The 24,400-nt window shown below is 38.9% G+C and overlaps 1 protein-coding gene across 3 annotated transcripts in view; it reads left to right on the top strand.

Moving 5' to 3' along the window:
- WNT11 (Wnt family member 11) overlaps nt 1-24,400 on the top strand; it is a 132,593-nt gene that overhangs the window by 55,020 nt on the left and 53,173 nt on the right. Inside the window, exon 3 of one of the 3 annotated variants that reach the window (XM_072133918.1) lies at nt 1,603-5,031. The exons of 1 other annotated variant lie outside the window; for it this stretch is intronic. The gene's annotated coding sequence lies outside the window, so the exon portion shown is untranslated. Of the gene's footprint in view, nt 1-1,602; nt 5,032-9,358; nt 9,730-24,400 lie in introns of those variants that run through there. One more of the 3 variants, XM_072133917.1, reaches the window with a different exon arrangement.

Here is a 24,400-nt window from a genome sequence, read left to right as displayed (position 1 = left end):
TCACGTGACGAGCAACGCGCATTGCAGCCTGGAGGAGCCGGAGGAGTTGCAGACGGTGGGCGGACCAATGCGGCGCCGGACAGGTAAGCAGGTGGCAGAAACACAGGGACGTGTGCTGGACATTAACACAGGGGCAGCACATTACACAGGTAGGGGGCGGACCGTGGGCGCTGGGCGGCCGCGTGTCACCAAAAATGGCTATGCTTGTCAGTGCTGACACGCGTGTCATAGGTTCGCCATCACTGATCTAGGGTCAGGTACAGGTTCAGGTTTCCATATATGGCAGAATCCAGATACAGGTTCAGTGTTCCAGATCAGAAAGGATCCAGGTTCAGGGACAGGTTCTGGATCAGGCAGGATACAGGCTCAAAACACACCAATCACAGGAGAAAGTAAAAACTACCCTGAGTGGACTGCATATTTAAGGCATTCTTTGATGCCACCCTAACAGCTGACTGGCTAGGTAGGAACACTTCAAACCCCTAAAAGAGTTCCAAAGACTGTGATCCCTGGTCTTTAGAATTCAGAACCATGGAGAACAAAGTTCAAGTTTGGATTATCCAGGTCTGAAATATTTTGAGTATTCATAACTAATTTGAATTACGCTTAATTGATGCTATCATCTAGGCATAAAATAGGTCCAACGTTACTTTATGAATCATAAGAGGGAATAATATCCCTTACTCAAGAAGAAAGGTCAAAGAAGACATCCTAATGGAAGCTCCAAAACTAATGAAACAATTGTGGCACTGTCCCTTTAAACCGCTGGTCAGACCTTCACAGCTTGGATTAGAGGCAGACACATCAGCTTAAGATTTCTAAGACTAGAAATAGAAGTCATCTCTTGAGCATAAGCGTATGAAGCATGAAGAAGACTATTGGGAGCCCAACGCTAATTCATAACCTTCTCGCCAAGAAACATGCTCTACCCTCCAAGCACCATAGAAGCCTTTTGCTCACGTTTCCCCCCAATTCTTGCCTCCATAAGTAGTTTGATGTTGCTTAGGGTCATCAAAGAGAATGAGGACTTAGAAGACCCTCATTAGGTCAAGGAGACAAAAAACAATGGGGGTCATTTACTAAGGGCCCGATTCGCGTTTTCCCGACGTGTTACCCGAATATTTCCAATTTGCGGCGATTTTCCCTGTATTGCTCCGGGTTTTTGGTGCACGCGATCGGATTTTGGCGCATCGGCACTGGCATGCACGCAACGGAAATCGGGGGGGCGTGGCTGAACAAAACCCGACGGATTCGGAAAAGCCTTCACATTTAAAAAACCAAAAGTGTCGCGGAGCTTGCACTTACCTTCATCCAGGATAGGCCGGTGTAATCCAGTGTGTTCCGATGATCTTCAGCGCAGCAGCGCCACCTGGTGGACGTCGGAGGAACCACCTTAATGAATCCCGGCCAGACCCGAATCCACCGCAGAGAACGCGCCGCTGGATCGCGAACGGACCGGGTAAGTAAATCAGCCCCAATATCTTGTCCTTTTGCCCCAAAATGAGTTGTGAAGGCTTCAATTCCATGGAGATTCGACCAAGTCTAGAAGGCTCTTCTATAGGTACACCCCAATCCTTTTTTTAAACTAAACTTTATATCTAGGCAAAAAGATGGACCCAACAATCTCTCCATGAAGAGCGTCTCTGATACTGAATCTAGAGCTAAAGACTGGAACATTTGGAAGACATCATGCACCTGCCGTATGGATAAAATCAAGATTTAATTGAATTATCGGGGAAAAAAACGTAAGATTTACTCGTCCTGAACCACAGAGACCGCTACGTGTGAATTTACGACTTATGTCACTGATTCATATTTTTCAATATTACAATTTTGGCGCAGTGTAACGTCCCAATTAAGATGGAAGGATCCAGCAGATGTTTATAACATGCGGCCAGGTAATTGGCGTGTATGTAAGGGATAGACGGCCGGATGGTTCCTCCGGATAAGACGGCACAATTTACGACGCAACATGTCGAGCGCCTAATGGGAAACTAGGATCCTGTAAGGCGTTGGGGCTGAAACGGTAACAAATGTTAAGTGTCCGAGGTGTTATTCCATATGATTACATGGATATATCGTGGCCAATGACACAAGCCAAGGCTGACAGAGAATTTCACAGATGTCTGGACACGTTTTGGGACGGTGGGAAATCGGTAGCAGTGCACCCACCACTCACTTTCTACTACAGCTCTACTTTTGTGTCCGTCCTATTTGGGAATCAGATGGCTCAGGATGAACATTGCTATGCTTGACAAATTATTCTGCAATACATGGAACTGTAGGAAGGCAGAATACATGGACATAAATGGTCAGACCAGATACAGAGCTTCATCCGTTGATGCGACCTCTCTGGGGATCCTTGCGTTTTTCTCAAGAAATCTCCAGTGAATAAGGAAGTTTTCCGGTTGTATCATTGTGGAATGTTCTACATCCCCCCCATCACAATCACATCTCATGGATTGCTGACACAGATGACACGGACCCCGGTGACATGTGACAACATATGAAGCACTCGTGTTAAATTGTAACAAGTCATAAAGATAAAAAGACTCCGATAGGTCAACTTTTTTCTAAAGTAAGTGACCTCCGCCACAGGTTATAAGTCTATCCCTGCTGTGACAGATGGTGACTAGGATAAAGCACGGCATTGTGGAGTCATACGGCCCATGGGTAGACTGAGGATGTATACAAGGGTCACCGGGAGATCTGACAGCGCTTAAAGGAACTTATAGATCATAAGTGCAGAAATGCAAACTGTTCTGAATTTGCCAAGACAGTCCTTTGTTTAGAGAGACAATGGGTTGGGGCTTGTGAAATCGGCTCAAAATTGAGATGCTCTGTCTGGTGGTCTTTAGATGGGTCACAAATGATGCCTCTGTCTGCCGGTATATATCTATGGGTATGCTCAGTGTATATGCTGAGAGGTGTGAACCAAGCCTAATGCAGTTTCTGAGAAGGGGTGGGAAGAAGACTAATGAAGCTTCTCTATCTATATCTATTAGAGGAGAGGAGGAGACTAATTCAACTTCTCCCTCTGTATCTATGAGGGGGAGTGAGCAGGAGACTACTGCAGCTTCTCCCTCTGTATCTAGGAGGGGGAGTGAGGAGGAGACTAATGCAGCTTCTCCCTCTGTATCTAGGAGGGTAAGTGAGGAGAAGACTAATGCAACTTCTCCATCTGTATCTATTAGAGGAGTGAGCAGGAGACTAATGCAACTTCTCCATCTGTAATTATTAGAGGAGGGGCAGGAGACTAATGCAGCTTCTACCACTATCTATGAGGGGGGAATGAGCAGGAGACTAATGCAACTTCTCTCTCTGTATCTATGAGGGTGAGTGGAGTGAGCAGGAGAATAATGCAACTTCTCCATCTATTAGAGGAGGGGCAAGCCTAATGCAGCTTCTACTTTTGTATCTATGAGGGGGAGTGAGCAGGAGACTAATGCAGCTTCTACTTTTGTATCTGTGAGGGGGGATGAGCAGGAGACTAATGGAGCTTCTCTCTCTCTGTATCTACAAGGGGGAGTCAGCAGGGTACTAATTCGGCTTCTCTCTCTGTATCTATGAGTGGGAGTGAGGAGGAGACTAATGCAGCTTCTCACTGTAATTATGAGAGGGAGTAAGCAGGCAACTAATGAAACTTCTCTCTCTGTATCTATGAGGGGGAGTGGAGTGAGCAGGAGACTAATGCAACTTCTCCATCTGTATCTATAAGAGGAGGGGCAGGAGAGTAATGCAGTGTCTACCTCTGTATCTATGAAGAGGAATGAGCAGGAGACTAATGCAGCTTCTCTCTCTGAATCTATGAGGGGGAGTGAGCAGGAGACTAATGCAGCTTCTCCCTCTGTATCTATGAGGGGGAGTGAGTAGGACGCTAATGCACCTTCTTCCTCTGTATCTATGAGGAGGGGTGAGTAGGAGACTAATGCAGCTTCTCTCTCTGTATCTATGAGGGGGAGTGAGTAGAAGACTAATGAAGCTTCTCTCTCTGTATCTATGAGGAGGGGTGAGTAGAAGACTAATGAGGCTTCTCTCTCTGTATCTATGAGGAGGGGTGAGTAGAAGACTAATGAAGCTTCTCTCTCTGTATCTATGAGGGGTAGTCAGCAGAACACTAATGCAGCTTCTCTGTCTGTATCTATGAGGGGCAGAGTGGTCAACAGATGCAAACAATCTTGATTGGGTACATTGAGGCTTCAGGGAAACCTGTATGGTTTATTATTAGGATGCCCTAAGGAGCAAATAAATGTAATGGTATGTATGAGCATTTCCTAGTCCAGGAATAGAACGCCGGCTCGGCTGTGAAGACTGACACAAGACGTCAGTCTGTATAAACCTTTCTGTTTGTAGGTATGACTGCTGTCTGTCACTAAAAAGAAGTCATATCTTATTGGTAACTAAAGTAAGTGGTCACCTCAGACAGATTTAGCAGTGCTGAGATTGCTCGGGTTGAGCTGAGTTTGTCATACACTGACATTCTAGCATGGGATTATAGGACAAGCTGTATAAATGTAGCAGAACTAGGTTCATCTCTGATACATGCATGGAGATGTGGCAATGAACGTAACTAAGAGCTATATACGGATCTTACTGCTCCAGCTGCTCACCAGATGAAATGGGAACCCTAGCAAATGCCTAGTGGATGCATATAGCGCCCTCTATGGGCCACCTATAGATGCAGCTGTTTAAAGAGCACCTGTCCCATCACTAATCTGTACAGTCTACGGGTAATGAATCCATTCGCTACAATTTATCACTACCTAGTCCATGCTAATGACTCCGTCATACATAGCATACACGTACCGCAGTCTAACAAGTATGCAGCTCCCCTCCCAAGTAATATTACATGACTGGGCGCAGTTCAGATGTCAATGACAAATCATTAACCGGTATTTAGGGTTTTACTAGGAGACACTTTGTTGCTCTTTGTAGAATACAAAGGTCGCCGACTACCTGCAGCCTTCACGTAAGACACATGTCACCATCGGCACTGACTTGGCCTTGGAATTTACTACTCTATAATATAAGGTAAGTTCTTATTCATTCCTATTTTTCTCTTATATCATTCAGTTTGTGACCGGAAGTGTTGTCAGAGGGAAGAGTCATAAATACTAAACAAAAGGTGACAGCATTTCTAATTTCAAGGAAGTTCTCCCCTTCTTGTAGCTAATTCTTGCACCGGCAATCATGGAGGCGACTCAGTTCTTACTTCATTCATTCTGTTTGTGAATAGAATGCAAGAGCTGCAGTGATCACTGACACACCCTTACGCCATTCAGGGTGCGAGGAAAGCTGAGTTACAACGCAAGAGCTGCATTAATGACCGACACTAAATGAACTTGATTCATATTCCTTATGCCATTCAGGGTGCGAGAAAAGCTGAGTTATAACCCCTAAGATTGATGAGTCAGTATCAGCATCCTGTGCCCCCTCCCTGACAGGCAGTGATGCCTTTTAGTGGATCCTGTACTTATGTTGATTCCTTTTTAATAGACCAGCACTTAAGTGTCTGCCTCTGATGACCTTGGACAAATCACTTTATCTCCTAATGACTCACACACTGCCCGGTGCAAACCCAAAAATAGAAGCTGCATCATTGATGTGTGGTTCCCTTTAAGAACTTACATACACTTGTACTTAAAGTCACTCTTAAAGGGGCCATGCACCATTAATGGGACTAGTTAAAATATCTACCTATCTAATTTTATGCAGATTCTTTTCCCTGCTCACAAGAGCTTACACTCTAAAGTTTATCTTAAAATCTTTTTCTAGAAGCGCTTATGGTCTGTAATTCCCTTTAAGGCTGGTGTCACACATTCAGTTTTTGGAGCCTCAGTCTAGATGTAGAGAGAAGAAGCTGATAAGTCTCTTCTGTCGTTGTATTTAATCACAAAAAAATGCACCAAAAACTGCAAGTGGGATTTCAGCCAAAACTGGCCCAAAATTGTGATATGAACTCAACCAATATAATGGCCGATGGAGCAATAATTTAAGAGTCCATTGTTTATGATTGATGTAAAGGCTCTTATATATATCTGGGGACACATGTAGCAGGATTGTAGGAGCATTACCCATTGTATCCCATATGGAGTCACCATCTCAAATAATGCCGGAAATAGGACGGTTTCTGCAGCAGAAATTTTCTATGGCGCCCAGAGATCTACACTAAAAATCTGCAGCATAATGATTTGTTATTACTGAAAAAGCTTCATCTGGATGTTACATCAAAACCTATTTGGACACAAAGAATAAGAGATGTATCAGTCTGTGATTATATATCAGAGATGTATTAGTCTAATCTTATATATCAGAGATGTATCAATCTAATCTTCTGTATAAGGGATGTGTTGATCTAATCTTATGTAATACTGTACTCTTATATATAAGAGATGTAACATTGTTTTCTTATATACAGGCAGTCCCCGGGTTACATACAAGATAGGGTCTGTAGGTTTGTTCTTAAGTTGAATTTGTATGTAAGTCGGAACTGTATATTTTATCATTGTAATCCCAGCCAGAACTATTTTGGTCTCTGTGACAATTGGATTTTAGAAATGTTGGGTTGTCACAAGAATCAATATTAACACTAAATCTTCATTACAGGCACCTGATAACTGTTATAGCTGATCATTGTAGCCTAGGACTAAAGTACAATAAATTACCAATATCCAGAGGTCCGTTTGTAACTAGGGGTCGTATGTAAGTCGAGTGTTCTTAAGTAGGGGACCGCCTGTATCAGAAATGTAACAGTGTATTCTTATATATCAGATGTATCAGTCTAATCTTATGTACCAGGGATGTATTAGTTGAATATTATGTATCAGTGTATTCCTCTGTATTAGAGATGTATCAGTCTCATGTATTACAGATGTATTGCTCTATTGTTATGTATTACAGATGTATTGGTCTATTATTATGTATTAGAGATGTATTGCTCTATTGTTATGTATTACAGATGTATTGGTCTATTATTATGTATTAAGGATGTATCAGGCTAATCTTATGTACCAGAGATGTATTAGTTGAATATTATGTATCAGCGTATTCCTATGTACAGGCAGTCCCCGGGTTACGTACAAGATAGGGTCCGGAGGTTTGTTCTTAAGTTGAATTTGTATGTAAGTAGAAACTGTATATTTTATAATTGTAGCTCCAGAAAAAAAATTTTTGGCCCCAGTGACAATTGGAGTTTAAACATTTTTTGCGGTAATGGGACCAAGGATTATCAATAAAGCTTCATTACAGACACCTTACAGCTGATCATTGCAGTCTAGGACTTTAGTAAAACATTCAGAAAGCTTCACCAGAGGTCAGAGGGGTCTGTATGTAACTATGGGTTGTCTGTAAGTCGGGTGTCCTTAAGTAGGGGACCGCCTGTATTAGAGATGTATAAGATTAATATATCAGAGATGTATCAGTCTTCTATCAAATACTTTTCCTCCATTTTGGATCTACTCCATATCTTGGCTCAAAAACTGCACAGCCTACAGCCTCACCCCTACCCACCTACCTACCTACCTTGGGTCATGAAAATCTGGTTTTGACTTTAATCCCGTAGAAAATCATTCAGATGACAGCTAGTCTATAGAATATGATATTATGCACCTTACATAAAAATAAAAAAGACAATGTAAAATGATAATGATCATAATTATAAAAATATAATATGGAAAAATGTTTCTCTGTACTCAAATCCATGTCCATTGTTACAGACATGGCATGAATATTATTAATATTAAATAATACTAGAAATAAAAAATGTTTTGAAAATAAGTTAGCAAATTAATGTTCTTGAATAATACAAAAATATCTAGTCCCATAACACAAAATATTATTTTCTTATTACCTTTAATTTACTGTATTGCATTATTATGACTGCTGTTTTATTATTGTCAATTTATTTATTTTCATTTATTGTTTTGACTATTTTATTATAGAAGTTTCTTTATTATTGACTTTCATGATATTATTTTTACATTTTGTGTTTTTGTTACTCTATCATTCTTTTTTAACGTTTTATGCTATTATTATTATTTTATATATTTATATTTTTTGTTTGCATTGTTTTTAACACAGATATTACCAAAAAATCTCATAAGGATTATAATATTATAACTTTGTGGTTAGAATGTTATTTGTGTTTTAATATTTATGACATTTTACTGTATTGATTCTGGTATTGTTGTTGTGCTATTATTAATTTCATATTGTTTTTTTGATATTCTTCTCTATTAAAAGATAGTATATTATTATTATGTTCTCTCCGTGTTTGCGTGGGTTTCCTCCGGGTCCTTCGGTTTCCTCCCACACTTCAAAACATACTGGTAGGTGAATTAGATTGTGAGCCTATGGGGACAGGGACTGATTTGGCAAACTGTGTGCAGCGCTGCAGAATCTGTAGGCGCTATATTAATAAATAATAATAATAATTATTATCTATTGATGATTCACATTGTTTTTTTTCAATTCTCTATTATAAGATAATATATTATTATCGTTTATTATCTTATTATGTCATTCTCTAGAGTTTGTATGCTCTCTTTGTGTTTGCGTGGGTTTCCTCCAGGTCCTCCGGTTTCCTCCCACACTCCAAAAACATACAGGGACCAATTTGGGAAGCTCTGTGCAGCGCTGCATAATCTGTGTGTGCTATATAAATAAAGGAATTATTATTATTATTATGTATTGATTCACATTTTTTTTTAAATTCTTCTCTATTATAAAATAATATATTATTATCATTTATTATTTTATGATGTAATTCTCATTATGTATCTGTTTTTTTATGGGCATTTGATTATCATTCCTCCCCCTGCTGTTCCATGTTTTGTATCTTTTTAGTATTGCTCCATGTTCCTATGATCTGGCTTGTCTTGCTACTCCCTGTGGATAGATACAGAAGCCCCCCATACTATTAGTAGTAACATGCTGTTCTATGTTTTGTATCTTTTTAGTATTGCTCCATGTTCCTATGCTCTGGCTTGTCTTGCTACTCCCTGTGGATGGATACAGAAGCCCCCCATACTAGTAGTAGTAACATGCTGTTCCATGTTTTGTATCTTTTTAGTATTGCTCCATGTTCCTATGCTCTGGCTTGTCTTGCTGCTCCCTGTGGATGGATACAGAAGCCCCCCATACTAGTAGTAGTAACATGCTGTTCTATGTTCTGTATCTTTTTAGTATTGCTCCATGTTCCTATGCTCTGGCTTGTCTTGCTTCTCCCTGTGGATGGATACAGAAGCCCCCCATACTAGTAGTAGTAATAGTCAGCAGCAGCTCAGGGTCACCTCCCTCTGCAGTAGTCTCTCCACCCAGCTGACCTGCAGCACATTGCATCTCCCCTCTGTCCCTGTGGCTGCAGATGCAGGAGGTGCTGAGGAATCTGCACATTCACTGAATACATCAAACACTCATTTGTAGCTGCAAATCCGGAGCCCTTTGTTATGTTAATGCAGCCTGACATCACTCCTGTGATCAAAGCCAATGACAGGGCATATAAGCAGGTCCCCCAGCAGCAGCAGCAGCATCAGACTGGCCTGTAGCTGGCAGCAGAGCAGTACTCTGCAGCCTCAGCTCCTCTGGATATACTCACTGCTCACTGACTGGGACTTACTACAAGGGGGGATTGCAGAGTTTGGGGATCACTTGTAACCTGGGAGTCTTCCTCAGCTGGATTGTCTTCCTCCTGTGCACAGGGCACAGCAGTGTGAGGCTGCACACATCATGGTGAGTGACTCTGCTCAGCTTTGCTTCGCTTGTGGACGAGTTTTTGGAAGTTTCTGTGCGGAGATGTGATCGCTGATGTTACAGGAGGACATGGAGAGGGACGAGGCTGAGGAGTAAGGAGCTTGTAATGTCCTCCCTGTACTCCTAGTAAGAGGATAGAGCCGGCACCTTCCTCTCCTTCACTCCTATATATATATATATATATATATATATATATATATATATATAAAACCAGTGTGTGTATATCTATAACCTACCTCATATCTATCTATTATCTATATTTCTACTTCACATGTATCTAATTATTTCATATCTACAATATATCCATGGATCTATCTGTCTTCTATCACCTATCTATCATATTTATCTAGTTATCTCATATCTATAATATATCAATCTATCTATCTATCTATCTCATATTCATATACTTATCTATCTATAATAATCAATAGGTATATCTTTTATCTATCTGCCCATCTCCTATGTATCTAGTTCATATTCATATAATTATCTCACATCTATCTATTATAATCCATATACCTATCTAATGTCTATCTATGTCCTATCTATATCTATCTATCTATCAATCTATCTATCTATCTATCTATCTATCTATCTATCTATCTATCTTTTTATCTATATATCACATATCTATCTATCTATTACATATCTATCTCATATCTATATCTCATATCTATCTATCTAGCTCATATTCAATAAATTAACTCACATTTATCTATAATAATTTATAGATCAATCTGCTGTCTTTCAATATATCTATCTATCTATCTATCTATCTATCTATCTATCTATCTATCTATCCATCTCATATCTATCTATCTTCTATCTATATCTACCTCTCTCATATATATATCTATCTATCTCATATCTATCTATCTATCTCATATCTATCTATCTCATATCTATCTATCTATCTATCTATCTATCTATCTATCTATCTATCTATCTATCTATTTATCTATCTATCTATCTATCTATCTATCTATCTATCTATCTATCTATATGTACCCCTCTCATATCTATCTATCTATCTATCTATCTATCTATCTATCTATCTATCTATCTATATGTACCCCTCTCATATCTATCTATCTATCTCATATCTATCTATCTATCTATCTATCTATCTATCTATCTATCTATCTATCTATCTCATATCTATCTATCTATCTATCTATCTATCTATCTATCTCCTATCTATCTATCTATCTATCTATCTATCTCATATCTATCTACCTACAGTATCCATCTATGTCATATCTTCTATTGATCAAAGATCCATTCATTTCTTTCAAATCTATCTTCTATTTATCTATTTATTGGTTATCTTTTAACTATCTTTTTCATATCTATCATCATGTATTTTTTCTATTATCGATCATCTACAGTGTATTTAGCTTTTGGAATTATATATATTTGTATGAAAATAGATTACAGTTTATTTCTTTACCTTTTGTACCATTTATCCTAATACATTTTATAAATGGCTGGCGAGTGGATATGATGGAAAGCAGGTACGGCACTTAATAATTAAATCATAGAAATAATAGATAGATAAAAGATATATGAGATATATAAAGTTAGGCAGATAAACAGGCAGGCATGGGTTGGTTAAGGATGATACAGGGTACAAGGAAGTAGACTTGATTGATAAATACTTTGGGGGTCATTTATCTTTTTCCCCCTTCCCTGAGCTCTTTTTGAGCCTTTTGTGAGTCTATTTTTTGCACCTCATTTGTCTTTGTAGTTTTGGCTCTTTGTCAAATGCAGATTTTTTTTAAAGGCTTTTTTTTAGGCACAAATTTTTGCTCAACTCTTACCATTGCTTTTCCTACGCTCGGTCGGGACAGGACTGTTTTTACGCAATTATGTGCAACCTATTGATTTGAAATCACTAAAATACAACCAAAAAATGTGCAACAGATATATTTGCCCCTTTCTATAGAATTGAAATAGATATACATGAGACAGACAGATTTATAGGGGGGGGGGGGGGTAGATAGATGATATTTATGATATAGAGAGATATGAGATAGATAAATATGAGATATATAGATATATATGAGATAGATATATAGATAGATAGATAGATAGATAGATAGATATGAGATAGATAGATATGAGATAGATATGAGATAGATAGATAGATAGATATGAGATAGATAGATATGAGATAGATATGAGATAGATAGATATATAGATAGATATGAGATAGATAGATAGATATGAGATAGATATATAGATAGAAATGAGATAGATATGAGATAGATAAATATGAGATATATAGATATATATGAGCTAGATAGATAAATATGAGATATATAGATAGATATGAGATAGATAGATAGATATTAGAGATAGATATGAGATAGAGAGATAGATATGAGATAGATGGATAGGCGACAGATTAATGGGGTAGATGTATCTTCGTTTTGCATTTTGCGCCTGTGTGTGATATTTTTAGCACTGCTGCTCTTTGATTTGTCTTGATTTCCATTACTTAAATCATGTGCTTTTTTTTTTGCGCAAATGTTTACAAAGGTGCAACCTTTAGCAAACTGTTTCCTATGCCTGGTGGGGACTAGAGTGCATGTGTGCTTTCTGTTTTTACGATTTTTTCTGCACAAATCAGTGATAAATCATGTGCTAACATCTGCCAGAAGGCATCGGTCGAAGATGAAATTGGCACGAAGCAGGAAAACCAGAACACGGTGCATGCAAAAAGGAAAGAAAACGCAAAAAAGAAACATCTGCCCTAATACATTTGAAAGAAAACATATGAGGTAGATAAATAGATATGAGATAGATAATAGATAGATATGAGATAGATAGATATGAGATAGATAGATAGATAGATAGATAGATATGAGATAGATAATAGATAGATAGATAGATAGATATGAGATAGATAGATAGATAGATAGATATGAGATATATATGAGATAGATAGATAGATATGAGATAGATAGATAGATAGATATGAGATAGATAGATAGATAGATAGATAGATATGAGATAGATAGATAGATAGATAGATATGAGATAGATAGATATGAGATAGATAGATATGAGATAGATAGATATGAGATAGATAGATATGAGATAGATAGATATGAGATAGATAGATATGAGATAGATAGATGTTAGATAGATGTGAGATAGATAGATGGATAGATATGAGATAGATGGATAGATAGATAGATATGAGATAGATAGATGGATAGATAGATGGATAGATAATTAGATAGATAGATAGATAGATGATAGATAGAAGATGGATAGATAGATAGATGGAGGCCTCTGAATAGGAGCTGAAACGTTGCACTCTGGGAATAAAGTAAGACACTTTTTTGATGACCTATTTGGTTTGTTGCCATTTTAAGAATCTTATATTTGGAGGATTTATAAAGTCCAGGATGTGCACCCGAATTTTATGGACTGGTGCTGCTAAATACCTTTTGACTTTCTAGATAAATAGACGTTAGAAAGACTGATAGATAAGTGAATATGTAGGTATACAAATAGTTCCATAGTTAGATAATATATAGATTGATAAATACATGATTGATAAGTAAATAAATAGTTAGAGGCTGTAAATCCCGGATTGCTGGGAATAATTGGTAGACACTGGGCCGGCAGTGAAAGTGATGGATACGGTGACGGGAGAATACAGGGGGGACTTAGTGGATGAAGAAGAAGAGCAGTAAGAGAGAATGGAGATAATGGGGCAGAACAATCAGCGGAGGACAATGGCGGATGCCTGAGAGGGTAATCATTAAAGAGGGGATCTGCTGAGGAAGGAGAACCCGAGTGTGGGAAACACATGATGGACAGCGCTTGGGTCCTGAGGATTGTGGACTATAGAGGTGACCCCCATCATAAGATCCATCAGTCTGCACCACAATCCACCTCATTAATCTCCATGGGAAATCCAGGTCCGTCTTGGCGCTGAGTTTTTGTTATAAAAAATTTTCTGGTATAAAAGTCGTAGTAGAATGGAGGGGTAATATGATTTTCGGTGGAGATCCATGGCATAGCTGCATGTAGACGAGCCTTACGGGTTATCCGGCTTTTTACGCCACCTTCAGGTTTTTTGCCCCTATTTGCGCCTGAATGAAAAGTCGCTAATGAAGAATCATTACTAATGAAAAATCTGGATAGAAGGACACATGAGGAAAACAGGGTTATTTTCGATGCGTCGCTAGTTTGGTGTTTAGTCGCAAAACTGCTGCAAAAGTAGTGCGACATTATTAAAAGTCGCTAGAACAACAACAAAATGAAGGTTATAGATAGATTATACATACATGTAGATCTAATGTACCTAAGACTGCCATAGGTTATATAGACTCCTAAACTATGTATCTAAATGTATCCTGTGTGATACTGTCTACGCCAGGCGTGTGTCATATTGTCCCCCAAGACATGTATCTAAGTTGATAATTTCAGATATGATCTGCAGAGCCAATTCTGTCTGTTGAGACATGTATCTAGGCCTTCTATGTGCGGTACATTCTGCTGAGCCAGGGTATCTACGTCAGCTATGTTTGATATGATCTGCTGAGCTGTGTATCTAAGCTTATCTTGTGTGATACTGTTTGGCAAAGTGATATTTGTAGGCCTTTCATGTGTGATAATATGTGCTGAGCCATTGTATTTATCCTCAAGTTTCTGAGGTAAAACTGTTCTAGTTGCCCATAGAAACCAATCAGAGCTCAGCTTTCATTTTATAAACAGCTGTGGGAAAATGAAAGCTGATCTCTGATTGGTTGCCATGGGCAACTAGAACAGTTCTGCTCTAAGAGACTTATGATAAAGCTCCCCATTAATAGGGGGCAATTTATTATAAGTTTCAAATGTTATATTATATCTATCAATATAATTCAAAGAAACTTTATTGGCAGGACCATATACAGGTTCATCATCTATCTATCTTCTATCAATCTAACTCATATCTATCTATCTATCTATCTATCTATCTATCTATCTATCTATCTATCTCATATCTATCTATCTCATATCTATCTATCTATCTATCTATCTCATATCTATCTATCTCATATCTATCTATCTATCTATCTATCTATCTATCTATCTATCTATCTATCTATCTATCTATCTATCTATCTCATATCTATCTATCAATCAATCTATCTATCTCCTATCTATCTCTTATCTATCTATCTCATATCTATCTATCTATCTATCTATCTATCTCATATCTATCTATCACATATCTATCTATCTATCTATCTATCTATCTATCTATCTATCTATCCATCTATCTCCTGTCTATCTATCTATCTATCTATCTATCCATCTATCTCCTGTCTATCTATCTATCTATCTATCTATCTATCTATCTATCTATCTATCTCCTATATATCTATCTATCTATCTATCTATCTATCTATCTATCTCATATCTATCTCATATCTATCTATTTCATATCTATCTATCTATCTATCTATCTATCTATCTATCTATCTATCTATCTCATATCTATCTATCTCATATCTATCTATATATCTCATATCTATCTATCATCTATCTATCTCATATCTATCTATCTGTCATCTCATATCTATCTATCTATCACATATCTATCTATTTACGGTAGTAATCATCTACCAACAGGATGTATCATCTTATATCATATGACCGTGTTATTACTCTGTAATGTATTCTATATGTATATATCCCCCATGGTCTGTACAGCGCTGCAGAATATGATGGTGATATATAAATACAGATATATTATTAATTTAGTTTTGATATCATAGATAGAAAACTACCAAAGACTGAACTGTAAATGAGATCCCTTCTGGTTGTCCTGATGGGCTACATATTGGAGCCTAGCAGGATATCTGCCTGCTCCATCCACTGCTCCGCTCCATCCACTGCTCCGCTCCATCCACTGCTCCGCTCCATCCACTTCTTCGCTCCATCCACTGCTTCGCTCCATCCACTGCTCCGCTCCATCCACTGCTCCGCTCCATCCACTGCTCCGCTCCATCCACTGCTCCGTTCCCTACAGGATTTATTGGTTTTGGATCTCCCTAATAATCTCATCCACCATCAGGATCCATTGTGATAACCCCTCGCCCGTGTGGCTGCGCGGCGCTGTGTATATTTGTGTACAGTCTTGCGGCTGTGTGTGTCTTCATGACCCGCTGGTATGCAGCCACCCTGCGGAGTGATGTCAGATGTTATCCCGGAGCAGCACTCCCTCCTGAACTCTTCCCTGCACTTCACCAGTTGTTATATCAAGTAACAAAGTGAAAAACGTTCCGTTTTTACCACCAGACAAATGTAGCAGAGTTACATTGCTATATTACTAGGACAAACTCAGCTCAGTACAACAGAATTGTGAATGCAGCTTTGTAGCACTTGGTCCAGCAGCCTCTGGGGGGCGCCACCAATGACCTGACCCCATCCAATGAGCTTTATTCTATAGCAGGATTATGTAGTGGCGGTATATTGGTGGTGTATTATTAGGTTGCAGTATATTGGTGTCATGTGAATACTGTGCGGTGTATGCTGTATTTCATCGTTTGGTCATTTGTGAGCACTATATGGGGGTATTATTGGTGACTGTATATTGGTAATACCTGAGCACTTTATGGGGGTATTATCTGGTTACTGTCTATTGGTAATACCTGAGCACTGTATGGGGGTATTATCAGGTCACTGTGCATTGGTAATATGTGAGCACTGTATGGGGGTATTATCTGGTCACTGTATATTGGTAATGTGTGAGCACTGTATGGGGGGGTATTATCAGGTCACTGTGCATTGGTAATATGTGAGCACTGTATGGGGGTATTATCTGGTCACTGTATATTGGTAATATGTAAGCACTGTATGGGGGTATTATCTGGTCACTGTATATTGGTAATACCTGAGCACTGTATGGGGGTATTATCAGGTCACTGTGCATTGGTAATATGTGAGCACTGTATGGGGGTATTATCTGGTCACTGTATATTGGTAATATGTAAGCGCTGTATGGGGGTATTATCTGGTCACTGTATATTGGTAATGTGTGAGCACTGTATGGGGGGGTATTATCAGGTCACTGTATATTGGTAATATGTGAGCACTGTATGGGGGTATTATCTGGTCACTGTATATTGGTAATATGTAAGCACTGTATGGGGGTATTATCTGGTCACTGTATATTGGTAATACCTGAGCACTGTATGGGGGTATTATCAGGTCACTGTGCATTGGTAATATGTGAGCACTGTATGGGGGTATTATCTGGTCACTGTATATTGGTAATATGTGAGCACTGTGTGGGGGTATTTTCTGGTCACTGTATATTGGTAATATGTGAGCACTGTATGGGGGTATTATCTTGTCACTGTATATTGGTAATATGTAAGCACTGTATGGGGGTATTATCAAGTCACTGTGCATTGGTAATATGTGAGGACTGTATGGGGGTATTATCAAGTCACTGTATATTGGTAATATGTGAGCACTGTGTGGGGGTATTATCTGGTCACTGTATATTGGTAATACCTGAGCATGGTATGGGGGTATGATCTGGTCACTGTATATTGGTAATATGTGAGCACTGTATGGGGGTATTATCTGGTCACTGTATATTGGTAATATGTAAGCACTGTATGGGGGTATTATCTGGTCACTGTATATTGGTAATGTGTGAGCACTGTATGGGGGGGTATTATCAGGTCACTGTATATTGGTAATATGTGAGCACTGTGTGGGGGTATTTTCTGGTCACTGTAAATTGGTAATATGTGAGCACTGTATGGGGGTATTATCTGGTCACTGTATATTGGTAATATGTAAGCACTGTATGGGGGTATTATCAAGTCACTGTGCATTGGTAATATGTGAGCACTGTATGGGGGTATGATCTGGTCACTGTATATTGGTAATATGTGAGCACTGTATGGGGGTATTATCAAGTCACTGTACATTGGTAATATGTGAGCACTGTATGGGGCTATTATCAGGTCACTGTGTATTGGTAATATGTGAGCACTGTATGGGGGTATTATCTGGTCACTGTATATTGGTAATACCTGAGCATGGTATGGGGGTATGATCTGGTCACTGTATATTGGTAATATGTGAGCACTGTATGGGGGTATTATCAGGTCACTGTGTATTGGTAATATGTGAGCACTGTATGGGGGTATTATCAGGTCACTGTATATTGGTAATACCTGAGCATGGTATGGGGGTATGATCTGGTCACTGTATATTGGTAATATGTAAGCACTGTATGGGGGTATTATCAAGTCACTGTGCATTGGTAATATGTGAGCACTGTATGGGGCTATTATCAGGTCACTGTGTATTGGTAATATGTGAGCACTGTATGGGGGTATTATTTGGTGACTGTGTGTTGGTAATGTGTGAGCACTATATGGGGGTATTATCTGGCCACTGTATATTGGTAATATGTGAGCACTGTATGGGGGTATTATATGATGGCTGTGGTATTTGAGCACTGTAAACACAGTAAAGACGTATAATTTGGTCTCAGTTGGTGCAGTGTGAGCACTGTATGGTGGTATTATTGTATTCTTTTGTGTATTGATAAAATATTAGCTTTGTATCAGGGGTAATTGGTCACCAAATGTTGCTGATATGTGAGCACTGTATGGGGGTATGATCTGGTCATTGCATATTGGTAATACAGGCGGTGCCCTACTTAAGGACCCCTGACTTACAGATGACCCCTAGTTACAGACGGACCCCTCTGCCCCTGTGACCTGTGGTGAAGCTCTCTGGATGTTACTATAGTCCTAGACTACAATAATCAGCTCTGAGGTGTCTGTAATGAAGCTTTATGGATAATCCTTTTTCCAATTACAGCAAAAAATTTTAAACCCATAATTGTCACTGGGGCAAATAAAAAAAATTGTGTAGAACTTCCATTTTAAAATATACAGTTTCGACTTACATACAAATTCAACTTAAGAACAAACCTCAGGACCCTATCTTGTACGAACCTGATCATTGTATGGGGGTATTATCTGGTCACTGTATGTTGGTAATATGTGAGCACTGTATGGGGGTATTATCTGCTCACTGTATATTGGTAATATGTGAGCACTGTATGGGGGTATTATCTGCTCACTGTATATTGGTAATATGTGAGCACTGTATGGGGGTATCATCCGGTCACTGTATATCGGTAATACCTGAGCGTGGCATGGGAGCATTATCTGGTGACTCTGTATTAGTAATATCTGAGCGCTTTATGGGGGAATATCTGGTCACTGTATATATTGGTAATACCTGAGCATGGTATGGGGGTATTATCTGGTCACTGTATATCAGTAATACCTGAGCATGGTATGGGGGTATTATCTGGTCACTGTATATCAGTAATACCTGAGCATGGTATGGGGGTATTATCTGGTCACTGTATATCAGTAATACCTGAGCATGGTATGGGGGTATTATCTGGTGACTCTGTATCGGTAATACCTGAGCATGGTATGGGGGTATTATCTGGTCACTGTATATTGATAATATGTAAGCACTATATGGGGGTATTATCTGGTCACTGTATATTGGTAATACCTGAGCATGGTATGGGGGTATTATCTGGTCACTGTATACTGGTTATACCTGAGCATGGTATGGGGGTATTATCTGGTCACTGTATATTGGTAATACCTGAGCATGGTATGGGGGTATTATCTGGTCACTGAATATTGGTAATATGTGAGCACTGTTTGGGGGTATTATGTGGTCACTGTTGGTGAAATCTAAATACTGTATGGTAGTATGATGTGGGGTTGTCAATATATAAATTCTGTTTGATGGTGTGATATTGTTACAATACATTGGTGTTATGTGTGCACCATACAGGTTTTATTTGGGAAGCTGTTGGTTTGTGCTGTAAGAGCACTGTGTGACGGTATTATTTGGTCACAATGTGGTGCTGAAATGTACTTATCAAATGTTGGTATTATCTATTGGTTCTATTTGAGCTCTGTGCGGAGTGATTATTTGGTCACTGTGTATTGGTAATACATATACAATAATAATAAGCAATTGAATAGTTTGATGTGTGCACTGTATGGTGGTATTATTTGCTCACAGTATTTCGGTGTTATAAGTGCACTGTACGTGGTTTATTTACTGTTCTACGGTATTATTTTGTTCCAGTATAATGTTGAGCACCATATGGTGGTATTATTTGGTCACAGTAAGGTTGCACTGTGTGGCGGTATTTATTTGTGTTATATGCAATAAATTGATGTTCCTTGACTAAACAGGGGCGGGGCTTATACTTCCAGTAGATGATCATTATGCCAGATATCAAGTTCTCATAACACAGCTGTAATCTGTTACAGTGTATCAGTGCAGGAAACAGTAATCAGCACTCACTGAAATAGTCATGAACCATGTATAGTCTGGAAAAGCTGAGTGACAACAGGGAGTGACAACCCCTTTAAGAGCCTTACTAGCAGCTATATTGGTTGTCGCCCAGCTTTCCCCCCGGGGGTGGATATAACAAGTAATTTAGGGAATTTGAGAAATCTTGAGTCAATGGGAGAGATTTATCAGAAGTGTCTGAGATTAGAACTGGTCTAGTTGCCCATGGCAACCAATCAGAGCTCAGCTTTCATTTTTGCACAGCTGTTTGTAAAATGAAAACTGAGCTCTGATTGGTTTCCATGCGCAACTAGAACAGTTTGACCCTTAGAAACTTCTGATAAATCTCCCCCAATGTATAGAATTTTCTGAGCGCACGGTGGGTGACTATACGTTGTACGCCCGCCACACACGGGGCGCTGTCCTGTCTCGTAGAGATATTTATTTGAGTAATAATCGGGTGTTGATAGAACCGCAGGAGAGCCGGGCGCAGGGAAACTACTGTGCAGTCCTGGACACATCCTCTGACGTCAGGACTTTCCATACTGCTGTCTCTTGATGGTGAATAGAATGCGAGGACTGCAGTTTATACTGACACACAAGTCAGTATACACAAGTCGTGTGTCAGTGTAAACTGCGGTACTCGCATTCTGCTCATCATCAATGACCACAGTACAAGCAGAGAAGTGCAGCCATGTCGCATCTAAGTCTCAATTAAAGGGGTTGTAAAAAAAAACAACAACAACAAAAAGCCGCCCCTTTACATGAAGGTTTTGGTTGTATCAAAGGGCTTCACATCCTACTGTGTTATTTGCCGGGGCGGAGGGGAACATCTGATGCCTCTTTATAATGGATGGAGGTGATTTGTTGGGATCCACCTTAAATCTTTTCTTAAAGGCACAGTAGGAGACGTAAAATCTGCTGGAGGCCTCACGATGGGAACGTTTATTAACTCCAAGGGTGGAGCACAGAGGCTTCAAAGGTGCGGAAGGATCACTTTATAGGAGGCATCTGAGGATTCGGGGAATCTCAATTGTCTCCTGCTTGACCGAATGGCGCCATTATATAGACTATGTATTACAGTGTTATTTTGGTACAGTATGGGGCCATTATATAGACTATGCATTACAGTGATATTTTGGTACAGTATGGCGCTATTATATAGACTATGTATTACAGTGATATTTTGGTACAGTATGGCGCTATTATATAGACTATGTATTACAGTGATATTTTGGTACAGTATGGCGCCATTATATAGACTATGTATTACAGTGATATTTTGGTACAGTATGGGGCCATTATATAGACTATGTATTACAGTGATATTTTGGTACAGTATGGGGCCATTATATAGACTATGCATTACAGTGATATTTTGGTACAGTATGGCGCTATTATATAGACTATGTATTACAGTGATATTTTGGTACAGTATGGCGCTATTATATAGACTATGTATTACAGTGATATTTTGGTACAGTATGGCGCCATTATATAGACTATGTATTACAGTGATATTTTGGTACAGTATGGGGCCATTATATAGACTATGTATTACAGTGATATTTTGGTACAGGATGGCGCCATTATATAGACTATGTATTACAGTGTTATTTTGGTACAGTATGGCACTATTATATAGACTATGTATTACAGTGTTATTTTGGTACAGTATGGCGCCATTATATAGACTATGTATTACAGTGTTATTTTGGTACAGTATGGCGCCATTATATAGACTGTGTATTACAGTAATATTTTGGTACACTTTGGCGCTATTATGTCTTTCCAGTCAGGCACTATTACATAATGGACGTGATTATGTAATTTTTGTAAGATGCTACTTTAAGACCATATTGATGGCTTTATTTGGATGCAGTATGTAACCATAATGTATTCATAGTTAGGCTCTATTATACACAATACATTATGGAACTTCTCTAAATAATTATATATATTGTCCAAAATAATAATAATAATAATAATAATAATAATAATAATAGCAATAAAATGTCTTGAAAATTGGGCCCTAGTGGCTGGCAATTATACTGTAATAAGACTGACAACATATTAGAGGCATAGACTGCTTACATAATACTGCCATATGCTTCTTATATAATAATGCCATCCACTGCTTAGATAATACTGCTATACACTGCTGATATAATAATCCCATATGTTGCTGTTATAATACAGGGAAACACTGCTAATATAATACTGTTATACACTGCAGATATAACACTGCCATACACTGCTCATATAATACTGCCATAAGCTGCTGATGTAATACTGCCATATGCTGCTCATAAAATGCTGTCATTGACTGCTGATATAATACTGTTATACACTGCTAGTATAATACAGCCATACAATGCTCATTTACTAATAGTATCCACTTCTCATATAATACAGCCATAAGCTACTATCCTGCCTATATACTAATTGCGCGATAGCACCCCAGTGCTGACCATGCTCAGGAAAGGCAATGGTATGATTTGTTGAAAACAAATGGCGCCTTTTTTAAAAATTTGCGCCTAATAAGGCACAAAAAAAAAAAAATCCTGCTTCATTATTTTCTTATTTTTGCAACACAAGAACATTTCACTATAGAATGTCAAGAATTCCGTCCCCACAAATAGCGCAGGAAAACCTCGAAAAATATCCAAATAGATCGCCAAGAACGTCCGAGAGATAAATGACGAGCGCAGGAAGACAGACAGACGCGGTAGTGATGGGTCATCCGAGAACGAGCCGGCACAAAGAGCCGGCTCTTGTTCGTGAACGACCTGAGCAAGCGCCCATCGGTGAGCCGATGGCTCACTAAACCCCGCCCCTAAACAGCTCACTACGCCCCCTTTAACCCGATAAAATACGATAAGTAGTGCCCCCTCCCATTCAGGTGCAAATAAGGGCAAAAAACCACTCCAGCCGGAATGTGGCGTAAAAATCAGGATAACCCCGGCGCCGGATAACACTTACCTCCACTGCAGCAGACGCGTCCTAGTGACCTGTGGAAATGTGATTGTACAATCCCCACTTTATCCGTCATGTACTTGTGTGTTTGTCTATTTCTGGTTTTACAGTATAAAGTTTTATCCTCTCGATATGATTTATCGTATTATCCTTATGGGGGTCAATATCCGATTTTTAGTAACTAAAGCAATTTTACTATTGGCCTATGGATGGCGCTGCCTGAATATTGCACTGAATATGGTGTCTGCATTAGTGGAATGTAAGTCCTCAGACACTTTGGGGATTTTTTTTTTTTTGTGGCCACGTACTGCATCTCCTGCCCTCCCTGGGGGGTCCACGCTGGGGTCTTCAGTAATATTGGTGGCTGGTAAGTCTGTCGCAGAATCATTACTGTTCGGGCACTGAGGTGATGGAGGTTCTTAGGAGAAGTCCTACTTGTCCTTGTAGTGGTCCTGCTCTGCTGTTTCCTGCTCATGTGATAGACGGCGTGGGATTTACCTTTTGCACCATACTTCATACATAATAATATAATAATTCTTTATTTATATAGCGCACACAGATTACGCAGCGCTGCACAGAACTTGACAAATCAGTCCCTGTCCCCATGGGGCTCACAATCTAATCAACCTACCAGTATGTTTTGGAGTGTGGGAGGAAACCGGAGGACCTGGAGGAAACCCATGCAAACACAGAGAGAACATACAAACTCTTTGCAGATGTGGCAAAAACAAAACGAGAGTGCTTCATCTGTTATACATCTGACCCATAGTATCTAACTTTCTATCTCTGTAATGTATTGATATCATTTGTCTTGCCTATCTATCTATCTCCTATCTATCAATCTCCTATCTATCTATCTCCTATCTATCAATCTCCTATCTATCTATCTCCTATCTATCAATCTCCTATCTATCTATCTCCTATCTATCAATCTCCTATCTATCTATCTCCTATCTATCAATCTCCTATCTATCTATCTATCTATCTATCAATCTCCTATCTATCTATCTCCTATCTATCTATCTATCTATCTATCTATCTATCTCATATCTATCTATCTATCTATCTATCTATCTATCTATCTCCTATCTATCAATCTCCTATCTATCTATCTCCTATCTATCAATCTCCTATCTATCTATCTATCTATCAATCTCCTATCTATCTATCTCCTATCTATCTATCTATCTATCTATCTATCTATCTATCTATCTATCTCCTATCTATCTATCTATCTATCTATCTATCTCCTATCTATCTATCTCCTATCTATCTATCTATCTATCTATCTATCTAGAAGAAGTAA

This window comes from Engystomops pustulosus, chromosome 2 (assembly GCF_040894005.1).
Source record: "Engystomops pustulosus chromosome 2, aEngPut4.maternal, whole genome shotgun sequence".
NCBI classification, from domain to species: Eukaryota; Metazoa; Chordata; class Amphibia; order Anura; family Leptodactylidae; genus Engystomops; species Engystomops pustulosus.
The sequence above is the reverse complement of the archived record's forward strand: the minus strand, read 5'-3'. Positions and strand labels throughout refer to the sequence as shown.